Source organism: Olea europaea, unplaced genomic scaffold, assembly GCF_002742605.1.
Source record: "Olea europaea var. sylvestris unplaced genomic scaffold, O_europaea_v1 scaffold6, whole genome shotgun sequence".
Classification (NCBI taxonomy): domain Eukaryota; kingdom Viridiplantae; phylum Streptophyta; class Magnoliopsida; order Lamiales; family Oleaceae; genus Olea; species Olea europaea.
In genome coordinates, this window is record NW_019264345.1 from 2,113,461 (window position 1) to 2,121,551 (window position 8,091).

An 8,091-nucleotide genomic window follows, 5' to 3' on the forward strand; every position below is an offset into this window, starting at 1 on the left:
TTTAAACTATCCAGTAGAGTAATGTCACGTGGCAAAGTGTAAGCTAAAGTGTGTACACCATAGTGTACATGTTGCATGGTTCTTATCGGTTGAACTTTACTATTTGTACACTGATTTTTGACACGTTGTTTGACACTTGCATTGTTGTCAAGTGTCAATTGAATGGGAAAACTATTTTAAATTTAAATTGTCCAACAAGGTAATGTCACGTGGCAAAGTGTAAACTAAATTATACTTTGTTATTTGTACACTGGTTTTTGACACATTGTTAGATACTTGCATTATTGTCAAGTGTCAATTGGATGTGAAAATTGTTTGAAATTTATATTGTCCAATAGGGTAATGTCACGTGACAAAGTGTAAACTATGTGTACACAATAGTTTTCATGTAGAAAGGTTCTTACGAATCGATCTTCACTATTAGTACACTGATTTTTGACACGTTGTTTGACACTTGCATTGTTGTCAAGTGTCAACTAGATGGAAAACTATTCAAAATTTAAACTGTCCAACAGGGTTGTGTCAAGTTGCAAAGTGTAAACTAAAGTGTACACCATGGTGTACATGTTGCAAGGTTCTTACCTATTGAACATTAGGGCTAGTACAATGATTTTTGACACGTTTGACACTTGTGTTGCTGTCAAGTGTCAATTAGATGGGAAAACTGTTTGAAATTTAAATTGTCCAGTAGGGAAATGTCACTTGGCAAAGCGTAAACTATAGTGTACACCATAGTGTACATGTAGCAAGGTTCTTTTTTTGATTGAACTATGTGATTTGTACACTGATTTTTAGCCCATTGTTTGACACTTGCATAGTTATTTTGTGTCAATTGGATGGGAAAACTGATTGAAATTTAAACTATCCAGCAGAGTAATATCAAGTGGCAAAGTGTAAGCTAAAGTGTGTGCACCATAGTGTACATGTAGCAAGGTTCTAATTGATTGAACATTGTTATTTGTACACTAATTTTTGACACATTGTTTGACACTTGCATTGTTGTCAAGTGTCAATTGGAAGGGAAAATTGTTAGGAATTTAAACTGTCGAACAAGGTAATGTCACTTGGTAAAGTTTAAACTAAAGTATACTTTGCTATTCGTACATTGATTTTTGACACGTTGTTAGATACTTTCATTGTTGTCAAGTGTCAATTGGATGGGAATACTGCTTGGAATTTATACTGCCCAACAGGGTAATGTCACGTGGCAAATTGTAAACTATGTGTACACAATAGTGTAAATGTAGAAAGGTTCTTTAGGATCGATCTTTGTTATTTGTACACTGATTTTTGACATGTTGTTTGACACTTTGCATTGTTCTCAAGTGTCAACTAGATGGAAAAACTATTCAAAATTTAAACTGTCCAACAGGGTTATGTCAAGTTGCAAAGTGTAAACTAAAGTGTACACCATGGTGTACATGTTGCAAGGTTCTTACCTATTGAACTTTGGGATTTGTACAATGATTTTTGACACATTTGACACTTGCATTGCTGTCAACTGTCAATTAGATGGGAAAACTGTTTGAAATTTAAACTGTCCAGCAGGGTAATGTCACTTGGCGAAGCGTAAACTATAGTGTACACCATAGTGTACATGTAGCAAGGTTCTTACGGATTGAACTATGTGATTTGTACACTGATTTTTAGCCCGTTGTTTGACACTTGCATAGTTGTTTTGTGTCAATTGGATGGGAAAACTGTTTGAAATTTAAACTATCCAGCAGAGTAATGTCAAGTGGTAAAGTGTAAGCTAAAGTGTGTGCACCATAGTGTACATGTAGCAAGGTTCTAATTGATTGAACATTGTTATTTGTACACTAATTTTTGACACATTGTTTGACACTTGCATTGTTGTCAAGTGTCAATTGGAAGGAAAAATTGTTAGGAATTTAAACTGTCGAACAAGGTAATGTCACTTGGTAAAGTTTAAACTAAAGTATACTTTGCTATTCGTACATTGATTTTTGACACGTTGTTAGATATTTTCATTATTGTCAAGTGTCAATTGGATGGGAATACTGCTTGGAATTTATACTGCCCAACAGGGTAATGTCACGTGGCAAATTGTAAACTATGTGTACACAATAGTGTACATGTAGAAAGGTTGTTACGAATCAATCTTTGCTATTAGTACACTAATTAACACTTGCATTGTTGTCAAGTGTCAACTAGATGGAAAAACTATTTGAAATTTAAACTACCCAACAGGGTTATGTCGAGTGGCAAAGTGTGAATTAAAGTGTACACCATAGTGGACATGCAGCAAGGTTCTTACTGATTGAACTTTACTATTTGTACACTAATTTTTGACACGTTATTTGACACTTTATTGTTGTCCAGTGTCAATTAGATGGGAAAACTATTTGAAATTTAAACTGTCCAATTGGGTAATGTCACTTGGCAATGTGTAAACTAAAGTGTGTATACCATAGTGTACATGTTGCAAGGTCCTTACCAATTGAACTTTGTTATTTGTACACTGATTTTTGACATGTTGTTTAACATTTGCATTGTTGTCAGGGGTCAATTGGATGGGAAAACTATTTAAAATTTAAACTGTCCAACAGGGTAATGTCACGTGGTAATGTGCAAACTATAGTGCACACCATAGTGTACATGTAAAAAGGTTCTTACCGATTAACTTTGCCATTTTTTCACTGATTTTTGACACGTTCTTTGACACTTTCTTTGTTGTTAACTGTCTACCGGATGGAAAAACTGTTTGAAATTTAAACTGTCCAACAGCGTAATGTCCAGTGGCAACATGTAAACTAAAGTGTACACCATAATGTACATTTAGGAAGGTTCTTACCAATTGAACTATGCGATTTGTACACTAATTTTTGACACGTTGTTTGACACTTGCATTGTTGTCTAGTGTCAATTGAATGGGGAATCTTTTTGAAATTTAAACTATCCAATAGGCTAATGTCACGTGGTAAAGTCTAAACTAAAGTGTACTTTTTTATTTGTACACTGATATTTGACACGTTGTTAGAGACTTGCATTGTTCTCAAGTGTCAATTGGATGGAGAAACTGTTTGAAATTTATACTGACCAATAGGGTAATGTCACGTGGCAAAGTTTAAACTATGTGTACACAATAGTGTACATGTAGAAAGGTTCTTACAGATCGATCTTTGTTATTTTTACACTGATTTTTGATACATTGTTTGACACTTACATTGTTGTCAAGAGTCAACTAGATGGAAAAACTGTTCGAAATTTAAACTGTCCAACAGGGTAATGTCAAGTGGCAATGTGTAAACTAAAGTGTGCACCATAGTGTACATGTAGCAAGGTTCTTACCAATTGAACTATGCAATTTGTACACTGATTTTTGACAGGTTGTTTGACACTTGCATTGTTGTCTAGTTTCAATTGGAAGGAAAATCTGTTTGAAATTTAAACTGTCAAGCAGGGTAATGTCACGTGGCAAAGTGTAAGCTAAAGTGTACTCTACTATTTGTACACTGATTTTTGACACATTGTTAGATACTTGCATTGTTTTCAAGTGTCAATTGGATGGGAAAAGTGTTTGAAATTTAAACTATCCAACAGGGTAATGTCACGTGGTAAAGTTTAAACTATAGTGTATACTATTGTGTACATGGAGAAAGGTTCTTACCGATTGAACATTGCCATTTGTACACTGATTTTTAACATGTTCTTTGACACTTGCTTTGTTTTCAAGGGTCAACCGGATGGGAAAACCATTTGAAATTTAAACTGTCCTACAGTGTAATGTCCAGTGGCAAAGTGTAAACTAAAGTGTACACCATAGTGTACATGTAACAAGGTTCTTACCAATTTAACTATGCGATTCGTACACTGATTTTTGACACGTTGTTTGACACTTGAATTGTTGTCTAGTGTCAATTGGATGGGAAATCTGTTTGAAATTTAAACTGTCCAATAGGGTAATGTCACGTGGTAAAGTGTAAACTAAACTATACTTTGCTATTTGTACACTATTTTTTTACACGTTATTAGGTACTTGCATTGTTGTCAAGAGTCAATTGGATGGGAAAATTGTTTGAAATTTATACTGTCCAACAGGGAAATGTCACGTGACAAAGTGTAAACTATGTGCACACAATAGTGTACATGTAGAAGGGTTCTTACGGATCGATCTTTGCTATTTGTACACTGATTTTTGACACGTTGTTTGACACTTACATTGTTCTTAAGTGTCAACTAGATGGAAAAATTATTCAAAATTTAAACTGTCCAACAGGGTTATGTCAAGTTTCAAACTGTAAACTAAAGTGTACACCATAGTGTACATGTTGCAAGGTTTTTACCTATTGAACTTTGGGATTTGTACAATGATTTTTGACATGTTGTTTGACACTTGCATTGCTGTCAAGTGTCAATTAGATGGGAAAACTACTTGAAATTTAAACTGTCCAGCAGGGTAATGTCACGTGGCAAAGTGTAAGCTAAAGTGTACTTTGCTATTTCATGTTAGGAACTTATTTTCAACTCGGTAAAATAATTCTTATAAAATTTGATAGCCGGCAGAAGTGCATGTCAACAATAAATTATACTTTACATATACAGCCTCGGCATTATCAAAATTAGTTGAGGCAGCGAGTTTGACAATTTTTTATAAAATTCATCCCAACTCTGTTTTCTATGAAATTTGTGGAATTAGAAAGATAATTTCAAGTAGTTTTCTAGGTTAAAATATGAAAATTTTCCAAGATCATATGGTATGGACGTTTTACTAAAAACAGTGAAGTATTACACAGGAAATCCAGATTGACCCCTTGACGTTTAAACCTTGATAACTCAGGCCACAGATATCCAAATTGAGTGATTCCTTCGGCCATATTTAGAAAACTCAAAGAGAAAAACATATACATACTTTTAGATTTTCAAATGTAAGTTTATAGAGTTAGAAACATCATTTTGAAAATGACTCCAGAAACTGTCCCGTTTCTGCCTTTTATCACTTGCAAGGAAAATAAACTGTAAAAACGTCTCTTAACTTAACATGAGGGATATAATTACAAAATTTACTATTAATACCATATTACATCATGTCATGTACATATTTTTACATATTACCATAAGAAAAATAAATGGAAAAACAGTCATCGAGCAAAACATACAAAAGAAAACTTTCGGTACAAAACATCTGTTCTTAATCCATCATCGCGTAAGCCAACTAACTTCCATCAATTCAAACGATCATGGTCTGAAAATTTAAACTTGTACCCAACTTACATATTCAAAAATTGTAGATTGTAACATAATTTAATCATTTGATCAATTGAAGTCCTAACAAAATAATCCACTTCATTCAAATCCAAACTTGCCTTAAGTTTCGACTAACTAATAATCACTTCATGCATACACAACCTTTGACACTCCATGCCTACATTCATTAACTACCTCTAACATTAACCACTACAAAGGTGTTGTCCCCTTTTATCGTATGGCCAAAAATAATATTGAAAGTTAAATTGCTATCCCAAAGAAATTTAAACGAGCATAAAATTTTGAAGTATTACATCCCTCCCCCCTAAAAAAAAATTTCGTCCTCGAAATTACCTTGAATTTAGTTGAAAAGTTCTGGATACTTGGTCTTGATTTCCTCTTCTCTTTCCCATGTTGATTCTTCGACAGTATGGTTCCTCCATTGGACTCTTACTAACGGAATTTCTTTTGTCCTTAACTGCTGGATTCTGCGATCCAATATTGCTACTGGTTTTTCCTCATATGTCATGTTTTGTTTGATATCCAATGGTTGATAACTAACCACATGACTTGGATCTGACACATATTGTTGAAGCATTGACACATGGAACACATCATGAATCGCTGACAAATCTGGTGGTAGAGCGATTCGATAAGCTGCATTTCCAACTTTCTGTAAAATTTCAAAAGGACCTATGAATCTTGGTCGGAGTTTTCCTTTCTTCCCAAAACGCAGAACTCCCTTCATCGGCGCCACTTTTATGAAAACTTTGTCACCAACATTAAATGCTAAATCTTTCCTCCTTTTATCGGCATAACTCTTTTGTCGGTCCTAGGCTGCCTTGATTCTAGCTCTTATTTTATCAACCGCTCGACTAGTTTCTTCAATTATTTCGGGTCCCAGAACTCTTCGTTCACCTACTTCATCCCAATAAAGGGGAGCTCTACATCTTCTGCCATAAAGGACTTCGTAAGGTGCCATCTTTATCGTAGCTTGGTAGCTATTATTATAGGCAAACTCTACCAGTGGCACGTAGTTTTCCCAACTGCCCCCTAAATCAAGGACGCAGGCAGGCAACATATCTTCCAGAGTCTGTATAGTCCTCTCCGATTGTCCATCAGTTTGTGGATGGAAAGCTGTGCTAAAGTTTAACTTGGTTCCCATAGCTTCTTGCAAACTTTTCCAAAATTTTGAGGTAAATCTTGGATTCTATCCGATACAATTGAGGTTGGGATACCATGCAAACGAATAACCTCTTTGATGTATAATCGCGCGTATTGATCCATACTAAAATTCATTCTTACAGGTAGAAAATGAGCTGACTTTGTTAACCGGTCCACTATAACCCACATAGCATCATTTCCCCTAGCTGATTTTGGAAAACCCATAACAAAATCCATAGTTATATGCTCCCATTTCCACTGTGGAATTGTTAATGGTTCCAACAATCCAGATGGCCTTTGATGTTCAGCTTTCACTTGTTGACAAGTCATGCACCTCTTGACAAAAACACCTATGCACCGTTTCATATTTCTCCACCAAAACATGCTCCTTAGATCACGATACATTTTTGTACCTCCTGGATGGGCAGTATATGGGGTTAAGTGTGCTTCTTCAAGAATTTCTTTCCTTAGTCCCTCATCTTTCGGCACACACAACCTTCCTTTAAAGAGTAAGGCTTTATCACTACCTAATTCAAAATCCTTTCGCTTGCTAGTACCAACTTCGGATTTGATCTTTTGCAGGAAAGGGTCACCATCCTGTGTTGCTCTTATTCGATCTCTAAGTGTTGGTCGAATCGTTAGAGCCGCTATCCTGGTACTAGTTTGGGTTGGTGGAACAATTACTTCTAGACGTAAGTTGTCGAAATCCTTTAACAACTGATCCTGCATAGTGATTTGTACTGCTAATTGTCCCACTGCCTTTCTGCTAAGAGCATCAGCTACTACATTAGCTTTACCAGGATGGTAATGGATAGTGCAGTCATAATCCTTTACTAGCTCTAGCCATCTCCTCTGTCTCATATTTAATTCCTTTTGGGTGAAAAAATACTTCAAACTCTTATGATCAGTATAAATGTCACACTTATTTCCATATAAGTAATGACGCCATATCTTGAGGGCATGAACTACCGTAGCCAATTCTAGATCATGGGTTGGGTAGTTTTGTTCATATTGTTTCAATTGTCTGGAAGCGTAGGCTATCACCTTCCCTTTTTGCATCAGAACACATCCTATGCCCTGTTTCGAAGCATCACTATATATGACAAATCCTTCTGGTCCGTCAGGTATTATTAATACTGGAGCTGTGACTAATCTTCGTTTCAGCTCTTGGAAGCTTTGTTCACATTTCTCTGTCTATTGAAATTTTATCTCTTTTCGAGTCAATTGGGTCAATGGTCCTGCTATTTTAGAAAATCCCTCAATAAATCTTTTATAATAACCAGCCAATCCCAAGAAACTACGTATTTCTCTAACATTGGTTGGTCTTACCCAATTATTTATTGCTTCCACTTTAGCTGGGTCTACCTCAATTCCTCGTGCTGTGATTACGTGAGCCAGAAAAACTATTTTATCCAACCAGAATTCACATTTCTTGAATTTGGCATAAAGCTTCTCTTTTCTTAGAGTTTCTAAGACAATCATGAGATGTTTCTCCTGTTCCTCCTTATTCTTCGAATAAATTAAGATGTCATCAATGAAAACTATAACAAATTGGTCTAAGTGTTCATGGAATACTCTGTTCATTAGATCCATAAATACTGCCGGGGCATTAGTTAATCCAAAAGGCATCACCAAAAATTCATAGTGACCATAACGGGTCCTAAAAGCCATCTTAGGGACATCCTCTGACTAAATCTTTAATTGGTGATATCCTGATCT